This window comes from Diceros bicornis, chromosome 5 (assembly GCF_020826845.1).
Source record: "Diceros bicornis minor isolate mBicDic1 chromosome 5, mDicBic1.mat.cur, whole genome shotgun sequence".
Taxonomy (NCBI): Eukaryota; Metazoa; Chordata; class Mammalia; order Perissodactyla; family Rhinocerotidae; genus Diceros; species Diceros bicornis.
The window spans coordinates 74,331,685-74,349,528 of NC_080744.1; the positions used below are offsets into that span (position 1 = coordinate 74,331,685).

The window sequence follows — 17,844 nt, forward strand, 5'->3', positions numbered from 1 at the left end:
AGGAAATCTACCTGAATTCCATTGTGATGGTTGGAGAGTGACATTAAAAGGGGGAAAGACTTTTGAATTCATGAGGGACAATATGTCCCATTTCATGTGCCTTTTATGAGACCTTTTGCAAAGCTCTTTTTGGCTACTTTGTAGAGATACCAAGAAATTTTTGGTTCTTTTGAGGCAACAGTAACATATACTCAAAGACACCTCAGAGCGCTTGAAAAAGAAACTATATTCCAAAGAGTCTTTATGCCCCAGTATGATATGGGGCAAAGGAGCAGTCCGAGGAGCTGGGTTCCAGGACAACTCAAGGTTGGGGAATGACCAAAGGGTGGGAATGATGTAAACTGATAACTTATGAGGAAAAACGTACAACGAAAGGGAGGTGGGAAGGGGCTTCTTCATTCGTTTGTATGAAAGCCTGAGGGAGGTTTGCCTGGCTCTCATAGTGACCCTGACCCAGCCTGGCTAACAATGGCCAAATGGGCATCTCCTCTGGGCCATGCACTGTAAATAAACTCTTTTCACTTACATTTACAACAGCCCTAGAAGATAGATACTCTTTTTATACTCATTTTACAGATGAAGAAACAAAGGCACGGAGAAGTTAGGGAACGTCTCCCAAGTCACACAATTAGTGGTGCAGTCAGGATTCTGACCCAAGCAGAATAGTCCCAGAGCCTGCACACAAGCTAGAGTCCAATCAGGACCTTGCAAGTTAGTTAACAAGCTACGCCTCCCTAACACGGGAAATTCAGAGAGCATTTTAAATTGTCTTGGCTTCTGCATTCAGAATGAATAACAAGAGAGATGCACTGAGAGCAAGGAGTCAGCCAAGTGACCGTGGCAGCATTCCAGGTTGGAGGTGGGGTGGCAGGTGGGGGCAAGAGTGAGTGATGAGTCACCCTGGTAGCTGGGGGCTGGAAAGGAAGAGCCCGTGCCACGTGGTAGAGAGAGAAGGCAGAGGTAAAGGAAACCTGCTGGTTAACAAAAAACTAGGGAAGCAGTTGTCATCTGAGAAGAACTCTGAGCTGAGTCTCAGACCTCGGCAGGATGCGCAAGAGGTGTCCTGTGGGCCACTGGGAACCCAGGACCACAGAGAATCAAATCAGGGCTTGACTATGTTTTAAAACAAATAAGAAAATAGACAGCAGTTGGACTTAGGGAAGCAGATGAATTTTCAGAGAAGAAACACAAGAGTGAGACTAGAAGACAAAACAATGGAGGAACCTGATGCTCTGTTGACCTGGCTATGCCTCTAGGTCCACGTGGCTTTGAAAAGGTGCCAAGTCTCAGTTCAAAATATATGCCCAACCTCCCTGTGGGAGAGCACACGACACACATCAAGTGGCTAAAATAAGAAGTTTTAGCATCCTTCATAACGAGAGGGGAAAGGAACAGTTCTGGTGAGCAGAGATTACAGGAAAACACAGGCATATGCAGTGAAGAACAATGAACGCTTTACAAAGGCTCCTCATCCCAGTGGTCAAAAGGCCAAGAAGATTAAGATACAGGAAAACTGAGGGGAAATCAGATTTGACCCAGAGAAGATCCTTGACAACCTAGGACCAGCTTTTATCAATAGGTGACAAAAATGAGCAACAGTCTGAAGCTGTGAGAAACCGCGTGCTGTCGTGTGTATAAACAGAGTGCAGACAAGAGCACGTCCTGCGTGAGCCACGGGAGGATGCGGGCACTGTGCAGGAGCTCTGCCCGCATCATCTCACAGATGCCCCGAGACTCAGGAGATGGCTACACAGGCTGCTCCAGTCTTACGGATGGGAACTGAGCCTCCAAGAGATGACATCGCCTGGTGAAGTGGCAGAGCCGGGACACACACTCAGTCTGTCTGACGACAAAGTTTATGTTCCAGACACGTGGCTACTCTCTCCTTAAGAAGTCCCAGTATTCTAAGAGAATCATAGTCGTTAGATGGAAGTAGGGATCACTTCCAGAAGGTTTTCGTTTTGATTTTTTTCCAAGTAAATGCTATAGCTGCTATGCACGGGGGTCCCCGGGCCACAGGTCCAGCCTCCTATGCCTTCATGGAGACTTTAAAGTGCCCTCTGACCTGGTAACTTCCTCACCTGTCACAAGGGAACAGTAGTACTTACTACTCCAAGACACCTGAGGAGGAAAGGAGATGTGCGGCCTACGTGGACAGTCAGGAAAGGTTTTGATCCTTGCTCCAAAATTTCCCAGCAGCCCAAAACAAAGGTATTAGCCCTGAATACCGGGATCCTCTGAATCGGTCTTGGTCCACTTTTAGGCCTTATCTCCTGCTACAGCACATACTTTTTATACTACGTCATTGTGACTCCCGCTTTCCCGTTTTTGCACATTTTAGTCCCTATGTCTAGAGCACCTTGCAAGTCCACCCCTCCCCCCAGTTGCTGCACCTCCTCAAGACTCAGCTCAGATGTCACTTCTGTGAATCTGTCCTGCTCCTCCTCCCACCAGCCCATGAAGCCAGGCCCCCACCCCTTGCTCACTGTCGTATTCCCAAATATGCCTGCCTCCATCTCCATGACATCCACGTTCCAGGGATGGTGTTCAATGCACAGTTTTTAAATTGATGAATGGATGGAGCAAGTGAAGGGCTGAGGGAAGGAAGGGCAGGAGGTACTCAGACTGGCCTGCGGGCCAGCTCCCAGTGATCTCTGCTTAGTTATTTACATCAACACCCAGGGAGATTAGCCCCAACAGACCTTCTGTCTTGCCTTTCCTACCCCTCCTCCCCCGTTTAATAATATACTTTCAGTTGGGAGTTTGGGAGATTAAGGCCCATCCTCGCACCCCCACCCCGAACCACACATGCTCACACCCTGCTCCAACTCCAGCGCTGACATCAGTAATGATACTTTCACAAGCTCAATCATGCACCAAAAAAACAGAGAACAGGGAGGGAGGAGGAGGATGTCCTCCAGCAGCTGTTGAAATTTTCAGTTATCCAGCTGGGGAGAGCATAGCTTGTGTGCTTACGGGGCTGACAGCACCCTAGAGGCAGGTGAGCACAGGAGCGGTGGACGCCAGCAGAGCCCCGCAGGAGCACCCCAGGCTGACCGCCCGCTGCCCGGGGCTTAGTCTGCCACTCGGCACCCAGGGCAAGGCTTTAGTCACATGCTGAGGGTCAAGCATAAAATCTAGTTTGACTGCATTGTTGTCCATTTAGTTATCTCAGAGATGGCACAGGCTCAACGTACTTAAAATGGAATTCACCCTTCCTCTGACCCTCTTGAGAAACTTGGTGTCCTTCAAGTGTTCCCATTCATTCATTCCCGCAAATCATTATCTCGGGGAATTGCACTACTTGTGCAAGACAGATCTGGGAATCATTCCTGACAATTCTCATACATCACTCCATTTCAATTCTACCAGCATGTGCTGTCACTTCTCCCTCCAACATGACTCTCCCCATTTCTTTTCCATGGCTTCTGCCTCTGGCAGAGCTGCCCTCACCTCTTGCCTGGATATGGCAATCACCCCCAACAGCTCCCTATATCCACTTGGAAGCCTGATTCCTCCAAGTCATTTTTCCCCAAGGCAGCAGATACTTAAGCTTAAATCACGATAGACGTCCCTGTGTGTTAGGAAGCACTTCACTCTCATATCAGCCTTTGCTCATCTTAGAAATGCTGGCCCTGGACCTCTCACTCGCCTCCTCCTCTCCAGACAATACCAGCTCGTCCTTCCAGCCACAGTTGCAAAGTGACTTACAGAAGCTTTTCCTGGCCTTTCCGCCAGCCTACAGGGCCCTCTCTTATTCTGTCCCATGTTCTTCTTCTCTGTATCCTAATGCTAACAGAAGACAACATTTCCTATGTTTATATTCAGTAGTGTATGTTTACTGACCTTGTTAATATTGCCTGAAGCACTATGAAAAAAAATTAGATTCAATTGGAAAAAATATAAGTTCAATAATAATAAAAATTATACTACCAATGTTTATTATTTTCTTGTTGGATGTCTATTAAAATATAGTCTATTTGATTATTCGTACTTTTAAAATGCTTTTAAAAAATTACCCCTATTAGAAGATTGTAAGGGAGTGACACTACCAAAATGGTGATATAGGAGAGCCCAGCCTCCAACAAAGATCAACAATGAGACAGCCATCCATGAACAAAAACAGCTCTGGGAGAGCTCCATGGTCCACTTAAGAAACTTCAGCAACACAGTGGAACAAAAATATCTGAGAATAACCTCACAAGAAGAGAAGGAAAATAGCTTCATTTTGCTGCATCACCCCATCCCCCAGGCCAGCACTGCTCAGTGCCAAGAGGGAACATCCCAGCTAGAAAGAACTCCCCTCACCAGGAAAGGAAGAGCTGAGTGAGCAAGCAGCTTCCCCAGACTTTCAGGACACTGTGCGTGCGAAGGTCCTGCTTCAGTTACAGCCCACCAAGACCAGCAAAGCTGAGATGTACAGAGACGGCCAGGAACAAGGAGGAAGGGCAGAGGCTACGAGTAGAAGCCACACAGCAGGACGGTGGTTCACAGTTCACAGCGACCTGCTCTGCAGACAAAACCAGCAGATGTCACCACTGAAGAAACCAAAGGCCAACTGTGTGGAACTCCTGCAGGTATCTCTAGATTTCGCCCCACAGGCATTTTACTGACAACAGCCACCTGAGTCCTTCCTTGCTGCCTCCCCTCTGTGCCCCTGCCAGAGCCTAGGAACCATATCAGCAGCCAGCCCAGGCCTCTGCAGGTGCACAGTGCAAGCCTGGACACCCACAGCTGACACCCACCACAGTGCACGCACTCGAGGCTGGCCCCTCCAGCTGTGCACTTGCATGTCGCCGGCCTCCGCGGCAGTGCGCACAGCCAGGGGAGACTGTGCAGCCAAGGACAGCACACTGAGAGCCAGGACCCCCACAAGTGGTTGTGGGTCAAGATCATGTTTGGTCACTGACCTGGACCACTGCGCTCACCTGCAGCTAGCCCCTCCAGCTGTGTACCAGCACACCCCCAGGCTGACCCCTGTCACCAGTCTCCACTGCCATGTGCCCGTGGCTTGATCCAGCACCCATAGTAGTGTGCACACAGACAGCCAGGGACCCTGCAGCTGTCAGTGAGCTCACAGTTGACCCCAGCCCTTGCTGCTTGTTCTGGCCCCCACCACTACACATCTGTCTGCAACCGGACCCTGCCACCACACAGGCACCTGCAGCTGCCCCCTGAAGCCAAGTGTGTGCATGCCAACCGGCTCCACAATAGTAAGTACTTGCTTATCAATAATTACTTGATATAAATGTAAATGGATTGAATTCTCCAATCAAAAGATATAGAGTGGTCGGATGGATTAAAAAATAAGGCCCACTTAAATACAGTCTACAAGAGACTCACATTAACTTTAAGGACACACATTGGCCCAAAGTGAAGGGATAGGAAAAGATATTCCATGCAAATGGAAACCAAAAGAGAGCAGGAGTAGCTGTACGTACATAAGACAAATAGACTTTAAGCCAAAAACTAACAAGAGACAAAGAAGGCTGTTATATAATGATAAGAGAGTCAATTCATCAAAAAGATATAACAATTCTAAACATTTATGCACCCAGCATTGAAGCACCTAAATATACTAAGCAAATACTAACAGATCTGAAGGGAGAAACAGACAACAATACAATAATAGCAGGGGACTTCACTACCTTACTTTCAACAATGGAGAGATCATCCAGACAAAAATCAACAAGGAAATGTTGAACTTGAACCCTCCTTTAGACTAAATGGATCAAACAGACATATACAGAACATTCCATCCAACAGCAGCAGAATATACATTCTTCTCAAGCATACACAGAACATTTTCCAGGATAGATCACATGATAGATTACAAAACAAGTCTTAACAAATTCAGGAAGATTGAAATCATACCAAGTATCTTTTCTGACCACAGTGGTATGAAACTAGAAATCAATCACATGAAAAAAATTGGGAAATTCATAATTATGTGGAGACTAAACAACATGCTACTGAATAACCAATGGGTCAAAGAAGAAATCAAAAAATATCTTGAGACAAATGAAAATAGAACTACAATATACCAAAACTTACGCGACGCAGCAAAAGCAGTTATAAGAGGGAAGTCTGAGATAAATGCTACATTAAGAAAAAAGAAAGATCTCAAATAAACACCCTAACTTTTCACCTTAAGGAACTAGATAAAGGAGAACAAACTAAACCCAAAGTTAGCAGAATGAAATAACAAATATCAGAGCAGAAATTTTAAAAAGAGAGACTAGAAAAACAATAGAAAATATTAACAAAACTAAGAGCTGGTTTTTTGAAAAGATAAACAAAATTTACAAACCTTTGGCTAAGCTAAGAAAAAAAGAGAGAAGACTCAAATAAAATCAGAAATGAAAGAGGAGACATTACAACTGACATCACAAAAATGCAAAGGGTCATAAGAGACTACTCTGAACAACTATATGCCAACAAATTGGATATCCTAGAAGAAATAGATAAATTCCTAGAAACATGCAACCTACAAAGACTGAATCAGGAAGAAATAGAAAATATGAACAGATGAATAATGAGTAAGGAGACTGAATCAATTATCAAAACCTCCCAACAAAGACAAGCCCAGGACCAGATGGTTTCACTGGTGAAATCTACCAAACATTAAAAGAAGAATTAACACCAATCCTTCTCAAACTCTTTCAAAACCTGAAGAGAACATTCCCAAACTCATCTTACAAGGTTAGCATTACCCTGATATCAAAGCCAGATAAGGACACTATAAGAAAAGAAAACTACAGATCAATTTAAATGCAAAAATTCATAACAAAATATTAGCAAACTGAATTCAAGAGCATATTAAAAGGATCACACACCATAATCAAGTGGGATTTATTCCGGGATGCAAGGATGGTTCAACCTCCACAAATCAATAAATATGATACACCACATGAATAGAATGAAAGATAAAAAATCACATGATCATCTCAATAGATGCAGAAAAAGTATTCATCCCTCTCATGATAAAAACAACATACTTTCATGATAAAAACAGTCAATAAATTGGATATAAAAAGGAACATACCTCAACATAATAAAGGCCATATATGACAAGACCGCAGCTAACATCATACTCAACGGTGAAAGGTTGAAGGCTTTGCCTCTCAGATCCAGAACAAGATAAGGTTGCTAACTCTCACCACTCCTATTCAACATAGTACTGGATGTTCTAGCTAGAGCAATTAGATGAGAAAAAGAAATAAAAAGCTTCCACATTAGAAAGAACAAAGTAAAACTGTCTTTGTTTACACATGATATGATCTTATAGAGAGAAAATCCCAGAGACTCCACCAAAAACCTGTGAACTAATGAATGAATATAGTCAAGTTACAGGATACAAAATCAACATAAGAAATCAGTTGCATTTCTATACATTAACAACAAAACATCTGAAAAAGAAATAAAGAAAACAATCCCATTCACAATAGCACCAAAAACAATAAAATACTTAGGAATAAATTTAACCAAGTAGGTGAAAGATCTGTACACTGAAAACTACATGACTTTGATGAAAGAATTGAAGAAGACAAACAAATGGAAAGCTATCCCATGTTCATGGATCAGAAGAATCAATATTGTTAAATGTCAATATTACCCAAGCCATCTATAAATTCAGTGCAATCCCTATCAGAATTCCAAAGGCATTTTCCACAGTGACAGAAAAAACAATCCTAAAATTTGTATGGAATCACAAAAGGCCCTAAATAGCCAAAGCAATCCTGAGAAAGAAGAACAAAGCTCAAAGCATCATACCTCCAGATTTCAACTATACTATGAAGCTATAGTAATCAACGAAGTATGACTTAAAAATAGACAAAAAGACCAATGAAACAGAATTCAGAGCCCAGAAAGGAACCCTCGCACATACAGTCAATTAACATTTTAAAGGGAGCCAAGAATACTCATTGGGAAAAGGATAGTCTCTTCAAAAATAGTGTTGGGAAAACTGGATAACCACATGCATAAGAATGAAATTGGATCCCTATCTTATACCACTCACAAAAATTAACTCAAAATGGATCAAAGACTTAAATATAAGATCTGATACCCTAAAACTCCTAGAAGAAAACATAGGGGAAAAGCTCCTTGACACTGGTCTTGGCAACTATTTTTTGGATACTACAACAACAAAAGCACAAGCAACAAAAGCAAAAATTAATGTGAGGCTACATCAAACTAAGAAGTTTCTGTACATCAGAAGAATCAATCATCAAAATGAAAAGGCAATCTATGGAATGAGAAAAAATATTTGCAAAGCATATATCAGATAAGAGATTATTTTCCAAAATATATAAAGAACTCATACAACTCAATAGCAAAAAACAAACAATACATTTTAAAAAATGGGCAGAGGAATTGAAAAGACATTTTTCCAAAGATACAAATGGCCAGTAAGTACATGAAAAGGTGCTCACCATCACTAATCATCAGGGAAATGCAAATCAAAACCACAATGAGATGTCACCTCACATCTGTTAAAATGGCTATCATCAAAAAGACAAGAAATAATGTGTTGGCAAGAATGTGGAGAAAAGGGAACCCTTGTGCACTCTTGGTGGGAATGTATATTGGTGCAGCCACTATGGAAAACAGTATGGAGGTTCCTCAAAAAATTAAAAATAGAAGTATCATACAATCCAGCAATCCCACTTCTGAGTATTTATCCAAAGGAAACGAAAACACTAAGTTGAAGAGATATCTGTACCCCTATGTTCACTGTAGCATTATTCACAATAGCCAATACATGGAAACAACCTAAGTGTCCTTCTGTGGATGAATGAATAAAGAAGATATGCTATATATATACTGTATATATTGTATATGTATTCCATATATATGTGCAATGTATTGTATATATTGTATACAATATGTGTATATGTATATGTAATGTGTATACCTATATACATACACACAGTTTCATATTATTCAGCCATGAGAAAGAAGAAAATCCTGCCATTTGCAACAACATGGATGAACCGTCAAGTCATTATGCTAAGTGAAATAAGTCAGACAGAGAAAGACAAATTCTATACCAATAACTTAAATGTGGAATCTAAAAAATCCAGACTCATAGAAACAGAGAGTAGACTGGTGGTTACCAGGGGCTAGGGGGCGGGGGAAATGGAGAAATATTAGTCAAAGGGTACAAACTTCTGATTAAAAGATGAATAAGTTCTGGGTATCTAATGTACAGCATGGTGTCTATAGTTAATGATACTGTATTATATACCTGAAAGTTGCTAAGAGAGTAAATCTTAAATGTTCTCAACACAAAAAGGAATGATAATTATGTGACGTGAAGGAGGTGTTAATTAAAGCTATGGTGGTAATCATTTTGCAACATGTAAGTGTATCAAATCAACAAGTTGTACACCTTAAACTTACACAGTGTTTTATGTCAATTATATCTCAATAAAGCTGGAAAATAAATATATAAAAACATTTTAGCATAAATGCCTTAACTTTCCTCAAAATACTTTATAATTTTATTGAAGTCCGAGGATTCCTGGTGTCCTCTGACTGTCATCTCTTCTTCATATGTGTTACAGCAGAAGGCAGCTGGCTACTGCTGGTCTACGTGCTGTGTGTGCAACTAGGATCAGGGCCAATGGAAAAATACGACCCCTAAGAAACGTTTCTGCTTCTCTCGTATTAGGCTGGATTTCCAACTGAACTTCCTGTGATGACATAAATGTCCTATATCTTCCCTGTCCAATACTGAAATCACTCTTCACGTCTAGCTATTGACCACTTGAAATGTGGCTAGTATGACTGAGAAACTGAATTTTTAATTTTATTTAACACCAAGTTTAACATGCCATATGTGTCTAGTGGCTACTGTATCGGCCAGCAGAGATTACAGGAATAACAAAACCAAAAAACTCATGCTTCTAGGCACTTGAGAAATATTTTAAGCGTGGAGGGCTCTGCCACTTCTTCCTTCTCGATAAGCATCAGACACATGCATAATTATTTTCAAGGTAAATACAGAAATCCTCACTGCATTAGCCACATTACCATGATACAATGACCCCTCTGAATTTTACACTACCCAAGGCACTTGGCTGGTATTTATGGGTCATCTCAAACTCCAACCATGGACAGAGCATGCACAAGACGACACGGCGAATTTCAGCATACTAAAAAGACGAGTCATTTTCTCCAGAGGAAGGGAGTGGAAGACTTTTCCAACAGCCCTTTGACACTGAGTCAGCACTCTGGTGTGCCAATGGCTTGGTGGCAGGTGCAGGCTGACTGCACGCTGGGGAAAGTGTGGGGCCTCGGACGGATTTCCTGGCTCTGAGCAACCTCAGGTTGGTTGCAGACATGTTAACTGCATCTCCTGGGATCACTCTCCAGGAATGCAACACTTTACCTTCCCTGAAAGTGTTTCAGTGAAACCAGGGCTTTCCTGGGCCTGACACAGTAGATCTCTAGCCTATTTCCCTTACATGTAAGTAGGCATGGCGCCACCTGGTGGAGATTATTTTCACCTGCGTTGGCAGAATAGGGTGCATAGCTTCCTGCTGTGTTTCTTAGATACTAGATTAAAATAGGTATAGGCAGGTACGTGTTGGGCATTTGGGCTTTATTGATTGACTAATTCCTGTATATTCATTGTCACCTGCTTCATCTGCCTCATCTACAAACAGGGATAATAATGGTACCAAATTCTTAGGGTGTTATGAGGATTAGATAAGTCTGTATTTCTAAAGAATCTGGCACATAATAAAGGCAACATGCATTTTTGAAAAGTAACTAACAGACCAGCTCAAGTGGTTCTTTCCATTTGATATTACTGAGGGCCCCGACTTGACCTTTGTGAGGCTGGGCAGGGGGCCTGGGGCTGAGACTCTAGCCAGCAGCTGCTTGGAGCTTTCCACCCAGCACCATCAACTCACCATCTCCAAGGCAAGATCACTAGAGAGTCTGGGAAAACTTGTAGGAGATGTGGCCCTTAGCTTGCAGGAGGCTCAGTTCAAAGAAGGTCGCTGCCTGGACAGGGAAGCCCAAGACTCCAGCCTGCAGCTGCACAAGGAGCCTGGCTCCTCTCTCACCAGGACAAGAGTGTCTGACAGCCTTTGTGGGGTCAGCACCTAAGATGACAAAAATGTGCTGGAGATGCCCATTGGCAAAGGATGAGGTGGTCCTTCATGAAATGCGTACCTCACAGTCCAAAATTGTGGCCTGACTAGATTGAATTGACCAGTCGTGATTTCGAATCAAATAGGCAAGAAATCTGTATTAAAATGTCCTCATTTGTATACCACAAGGACAATTTGTTAGCCAAACACAAACTTGAATCTTTAGAAAACTGGCAGTAACCTAAGCAATGAGTGTGTTTGTGAATGAGAAATTTTCTAGGTCTCTCTTCTAAATCCCTCAAATTGACGTCCCAGTAGTAAGATGGCCTAGATTAAGAAAAGGTGGTCTCATTCATTCCATTATCATTTATTCCTTCACAAATGTGCAGTAAATTCCTCGAAGGCCAGCCCAGAGCCAGGCACTGGGATCACACAGACTGTGAGGAATTACACAGAATCATGCATGATCAAGATACAGTCTCTGTCCAAAGATGCTCAGAAGTTCAACTGGGAAATCAGACGTAGTGTGGCCAATGCTCTGACCAAGACTACTCAGGGTGCTGAGAAGCTCAGAGGACCCAGAGCTGGGTCAGGGTGACAGCAGGCTGACAGAGAGCAGGAGACTTCAGGAGAAGTCTGAGTTTTCAGTGACTGAGGAAACTGAGGGAGGGTACGGACGCATGCCTGATGAGGAGACAGATGAGAGCAGTGGTGTGCAAGCCAGGTTCCATGTCCCCAAATTTAGGAACAAAGGTCATCCTCAGTCAAGTCAGTGCACAAGTTGTTTTGTGAGACTCATTTCCCAAAGAGAAAGAAGAAAGCTGATGTTACTGAAATCTTGGGATGAGAAACTGTTATATGGGTTTTTCTCATAGATTGGTGGCTAATCACATCTCATGTAGCAAAATGGGCTGATACTTCTTTTTCATTTTCACATATACAGTGTCAGGGAGGAAGTAACAGAGACCCTCTCTACTCCCACTGTTAGTGGGAGCGAAATTGCTAGTTTTTCCAGAGAACAACTTGGGAATATGTATTGAAAGCCTTACTTTTGGCCAATTTCTGGAATTTATCCAAGGGACATAATTATATGTTTGCAAGACAATGTTGTTTATCATAGAGAAAAAAATGGAAATGACATACATTTTTGTTAGAGACTATATAATGACAGGATATCCACATGTGATGGATCATGAAGTATCAGAACAATGTTTAATGATGGGGAAAAGGTTTTCAATATATTTTAAATTATAAAGCCACTTACCAAACAGTTTTTAGAAGATGAGACCACTCAAAAACTATAGGAGAGTATGTGTGGACACACCAGATATATACATGTGTACACATGTGTGCCTACACACACGGACACAAATCATGATACACACCAAACTATTAACACTGATTCTTTTTGGTCTGGGCGTTATCATAACTGTATTTCATACTCGGTGATTTTCCATGTTTTACAAATTTTTAAATCATTTTTTGAATCTTGTGATTAAAATAAATGATATCTTGGGGCCAGCCCCAGGGCGTAGTGGTTAAGTTCAGCACACTCTGCTTCAGTGGCCCAGGTTCACAGGTTCGCATTCCGGGTGCAGACCTTCACCACTCGTCAGCCATGCTATGGTGGTGACCCACATATACAGTGGAGGAAGATTGGCACAGATGTTAGCTCAGGGCTAATCTTCTTCAAGCAAAAAAAAGAGGAAGACTGGCAACAGATGTTAGCTCAGGGCTATTCTTCCTCAGGAAAAAAAAAGATATCTTAAAAATGGCAAGATTTAGCCAATATATCCATTGGTGTCATTTTTAACTAGACATTGGTGTGTGTATGTATAGATACAGATGCTTGTATGTATATATACACACACATACACAGACCAGTTCCTAGTTAAAAGCTTCTAGTTGCATATATATACTTTCTTTAAAATATATTACCCATAGATAAAACATGTATAACATATATACGATTTCCTTCAAGTAAGTTACATATTATACCATATAATTATACAGTACTATATACAGGATACTCATTATAGCATAACTTAATGCTGCCAGCCAATCACTATGCAAAAATGCGACTATGCTGCCCTCTTGTGGCCATTCAAGGAATATGTGCATATACAATCCGTTTTCAAAACAAGAAACATTCGCAGACTCTGCAGCTATACTGCATTGGAAGAAAAGAAATGAAAAAACGAACAACAAAAGGTGGCTCTAAGAGAGTAAAGTAAAATAACCAAGGACTCATGACCACTAAATAATGAGTCCGTACCTGAACTTGTCAGCCTAACTCCAAAGTCCATGCTCTTTTTACATCAAATTCTTGCGATTCAAAGCAGTGTTTTCCACTAATGATGATAATCTAAATGGACTGTAAACAATCATAAAAATATGCCTTTCTCAAAATAAAAATAGTACGGGGAATACACACTGTGACAAAGGGACAGTGCAGACTGGCATGCAGCGCACGGCTCCGTCCAGTGCTCCTTCCTCCAGGGCAGTGCATCCTATCACCCCCAACAGCACCATCGTTAGCACTGTAAAATGCTTGCCCGGATCTCTCTATCACACAGGATGGGCGCAGTGATCTTGGGTGGAACAGCTGCTAGGTTTTGTGAGACACACAGAATGGCGTGGGACTAGCAGAGCCTGCCTTCTGGTAAGTTCTTTCTTGCCTGTTGTGATTTCCTGCACAAGAGACTAAGAGAGACTTGCTCTTCTGCCAGCGGCCCAAAGACCAGGGGAGTGTGCCACAGGTGGTCCTCACTGTGTATTCTCACAGGAGTTTGCACTTTCAGAGGGTGTGGGAGAAAGGCGGATGAGAGGTGGTCACTGTTTCCCAGCTCATTTGCTCATAAGGGAAAATGTATCATCAGATTTGGCAAGCCCTCCCGAGAGATGTGGTCACTCTGTACTGCATGGGTTTGTCAGGCAGTGGAATCGAGACCCCCTGTGGGGACGACCACAAGTTCTACACAGGAATAAAACAGTAAATGAGGCTGGCCAGAGGGACAGTCCTTCAGTTCCTAGGTGGACCGCCATCAAGCTCTGGGCTCTGCACCTCTTCCCTCTCCAGCCCTGCAAAGGAAGGCCTGGGGGACTGCTGTGTTGAGGTTCCCTCTGAGGTTACCCAGTTGCCTGCCTAATGTGTGAAGCACAACTCTGGGGATGGTTCTGTAAAACAGATCGCTCTGTTTGCTGAAAGACTGTCCTCGAAGAAATTGTTCAGTGCTCTACAAGTGTCCTCTCCTGGAGGACCCAACAGGAAATGTTTGTCACTCTTCTTGGGCTTATCCTGAGCAGCTAGTGATTTTTTTTTTTTTTTTGTGAGGAAGATCAGCCCTGAGCTAACATCTATGCCAATCCTCCTCTTTTTGCTGAGGAAGACTGGCCCTGAGCTAACATCAGTGCTGATCTTCCTCTACTTTATGTGGGATGCTGCCACAGCATGGCCTGACAAGCGGTGCATCGGTGCGCACCCGTGATCCAAACCCGGGCTGCCAGCAGCTGAGTGCGTGCACTTAACCACTACGCCACGGGGCTGGCCCCTAGCAGCAGCTAGTGATTTTTATCTTAAGATCCTGTAAATAGATGACCCATTGGTGGTGGAAAGTTCTTCAGAACCGAAATTGTAGATTACCGCCAGGCAAGCACCTACAGCTTTTTGGCAGATATTTTGGGAGCAAATGACATCAATGGCCGATGTTCCCTTGGCTTCTTTGGAATCACTGATTTAAAGAATTCCATCTTTCTGAACTGTGTGTATCTTTGAATACTACTTCAAATGATTCCTGGAGCATGGTGGGGATTTTACATAAATAAATCCTATCCATGTACAATAATCTCTATGGAGTTACTTTTTAGAAGCTGGTAACAGTACTTTTCCAGACATTTTTACACGTCTCAGGTTAAAAGTGCATGTTGTGAACCCTAGTTTGTTCTACACTTTCGTGTTTTTTGTTTTTTTGTGTTTTTGAGAGGAAGATTAGCCCTGGGCTAACATCCGTGCCCATCTTCCTCTATTTTATACGTGGGACGCCCGCCACAGCATGGCTTGATGAGCGGTGCATAGGTTTGCATCTGGGAACCAAAACTGCGAACGCCAGACTGCCGAAGCAGAGCGCGTGAACTTAACCACTACACCACTGGGCCGGCCCTACACTTTCACATTTTATCTTTTTAATTAGGCCCAAAGCCTGAATAAAAATTTTAAAAAACAGTTTTAGTTAAAAACTGTACAGAGTTTTTATATTCCTTCCAATGTTTGGTATCATAAGTAACATCATAACAGAAAACTTTGTGCATAAAGCTTAGTCCATATTCCTAATTATTTCCTTAAGATGGACATTATATGGAAATTACTAGATCAAAGCACTGGTTTTACAAGGCTCAACAGGAGTGACCCAGCTGCAAACAGCAAGGCTGTGCCACTGGAACGCTCAGTGACGGGGTGTGGGCACAGACACCGCCCGCTGTGTGAGGAGTCCCATCATCAGGAATTCCTATTGCCGTTTCACCATCTTTGCCAAATCAATATGTGAAAATGCTATCAAATTATAGCTATAGCTTTATCACATTAAAATTCATAACACTTTCAAGTGGAACTAGTTCCACTTTCCAAATGTCGTATATGACCGGAAAAGAAAACCCATTATCCACTTTGCAACTCATTAGAGACTTCCTCCTCATAAACAAGGACAAATTACTGCTGACAAGTTGCTCTGGTTCTCCTCATCTTCCTTCTGGGCATGACAATTTGAGAAGGGTAAGAAGGAGGCCACTATACGTCTAATAATGCTGCACCACTCCGATTTTCAAATGTGGTGGGGTTTAAACAAGGAAATTGCTTAGACTAGAGTTCAAATTCCTGCTGCGCCTCACATTAGCTGTGTGAGCTTGGGCTGATTACCCAACATCTCTGAGCCTCACTCTCTTTGTTGGTTAATGGAAATGGTGTCACCAGTTGGCAGGGCTGAGGACTGAAGGATTCTGTGTTTGTGAAGTTACCTGGTACACAGACACTCAGTAAGAGGCCCCTCTGCTGCCTCTTCCCCTTCTACACAAGGCGCCTACCTCACCACCCTGTCCAAGCAATCACGCACCAGAGGAAAGTGTCCTCTAAGGCCGTGGACCTAACTACAGTCTCTCAGTGATAGGAACCAGGTGTGAATCAAGGAAAAGAATCTGTGGGGACTGGGGGTACTTTTATTCTATGAACAGAATGCAGGCAGCCAGCAGACCCACAGAATTACCCCATGATAACAGCACCCAATCATTCATCCCAACCCTGCATGGAGCTTCCAGCATCCTCCAAGACCTGGGACTCGTCTCCACACCTGCTCTCTGCTCCCGGGGCTGAACAAAGGGCACTCAGCTTCACTGCACAGCCTTCCTTTCCCACAGAGTGATGCCCGAGGACTAATTTTCAACCCTTGTGATATTTCTTAGCTTTTCAACAGCTTCTCTGCATGGAGAAGGCACTGTCCCGGGCACTGATGTGATGTTCACAACTCATGTCTCCATCTATGGGTGAAACATGTTCAAGATCAATGCAAGGAAAAGGAGTGAGGAAGAAAGCAAAATGCCAAGGGGTGTGTTATGGGCTCACTGATCAGAATCCTTACTGGCTTGTCACAAGAAAAACTGAATCCTGTTGTCAAACAGGTTTGGGACACAGTGTGTCAAAGGTTTCCTCAGAACATGTTAGGACATACAGCCTCTGAAGATGACAGTATCAATGTTATTTTCCACTATGATTATTTCGGCTTTTTTTTTTTTTTCTGTGAGGAAGACTAGCCCTGAAGTAACATCTGTTGCCAATCCTCCTCTTTTGTGCCAAGCAAGATTGGCCCTGGGCTAACATCCGTGCCCCTCTTCCTCTACTTTATACGGAAGGCCGCCACAGCATGGCTTGACAAGCCGAGCGTCAGTCTGCGACGGGATACGAAACTTCGAACCCAGGGCCACGACGTGGAGTGTGTGAACTTAACAGCTACGCCACCGGGCTGGCCCCTATGATTACTTCTTTTAAATATAAAGTTTATTGTGAAGAATTTAAGTAAGGTAGAGAGAGAAATTCCCTAACACCTACACAAATGCACGTGCTTTTTTTTTTAAACTTGGCTTTAGTGCTTTTTAAAATTCTTTAATTTAAAAACCTTTTTCAATGTCTACTTAGGCACACCACAGAAACTGAAAAGCTATAAAAGAGACTTTCTCCCTAGTCAGTTTATTGATTTACTCAGATGCAATGAATAATTAAGAATAAAAAAACGGCTAACGATCATTTTAAATTAGAAACACTAAAACCGAACCTCAGCATGAGGATGTTAAAAGCACAGGAGAAATGGGCTTTTAAAGCTTCAAAAGGGTTGCACACTGCAACAAAAAGGATTCTCTTTAGTTCTTTTTTAATAAAATTTTTATGAAACAAATTTTCCCCAACTTACATTATCTGGGTCACTCTTCCAAAGATGCTCTTTATCTTGAACCAAATAAGTATGGATAACAAATACTATGGATCTATAGCAAGTCAAAAGGTAAAAAATATCCAGAATACACACACACACACACACACACACACACACACACGACGCAATCCTCAAACCCATTAGGAGGCAGGGTCCTTGGGGCGGGACCTGCAGCTCCGTCTTCCCTGCGCCCGGCTACCCTCTCCACCCGCCGCCTCCCCTTGCTAGGCGCGCTGCCTCCTACCGTGAGCGCTGCGGCCCTGCCC

General features: G+C 42.9%; 1 protein-coding gene across 4 annotated transcripts in view; it reads right to left on the reverse strand.

The window, feature by feature from the left end:
• The window catches only part of GABRA5 (gamma-aminobutyric acid type A receptor subunit alpha5), an 86,774-nt gene that overhangs the window by 50,663 nt on the left and 18,267 nt on the right, over nt 1-17,844 (reverse strand). The window lies entirely within an intron of this gene.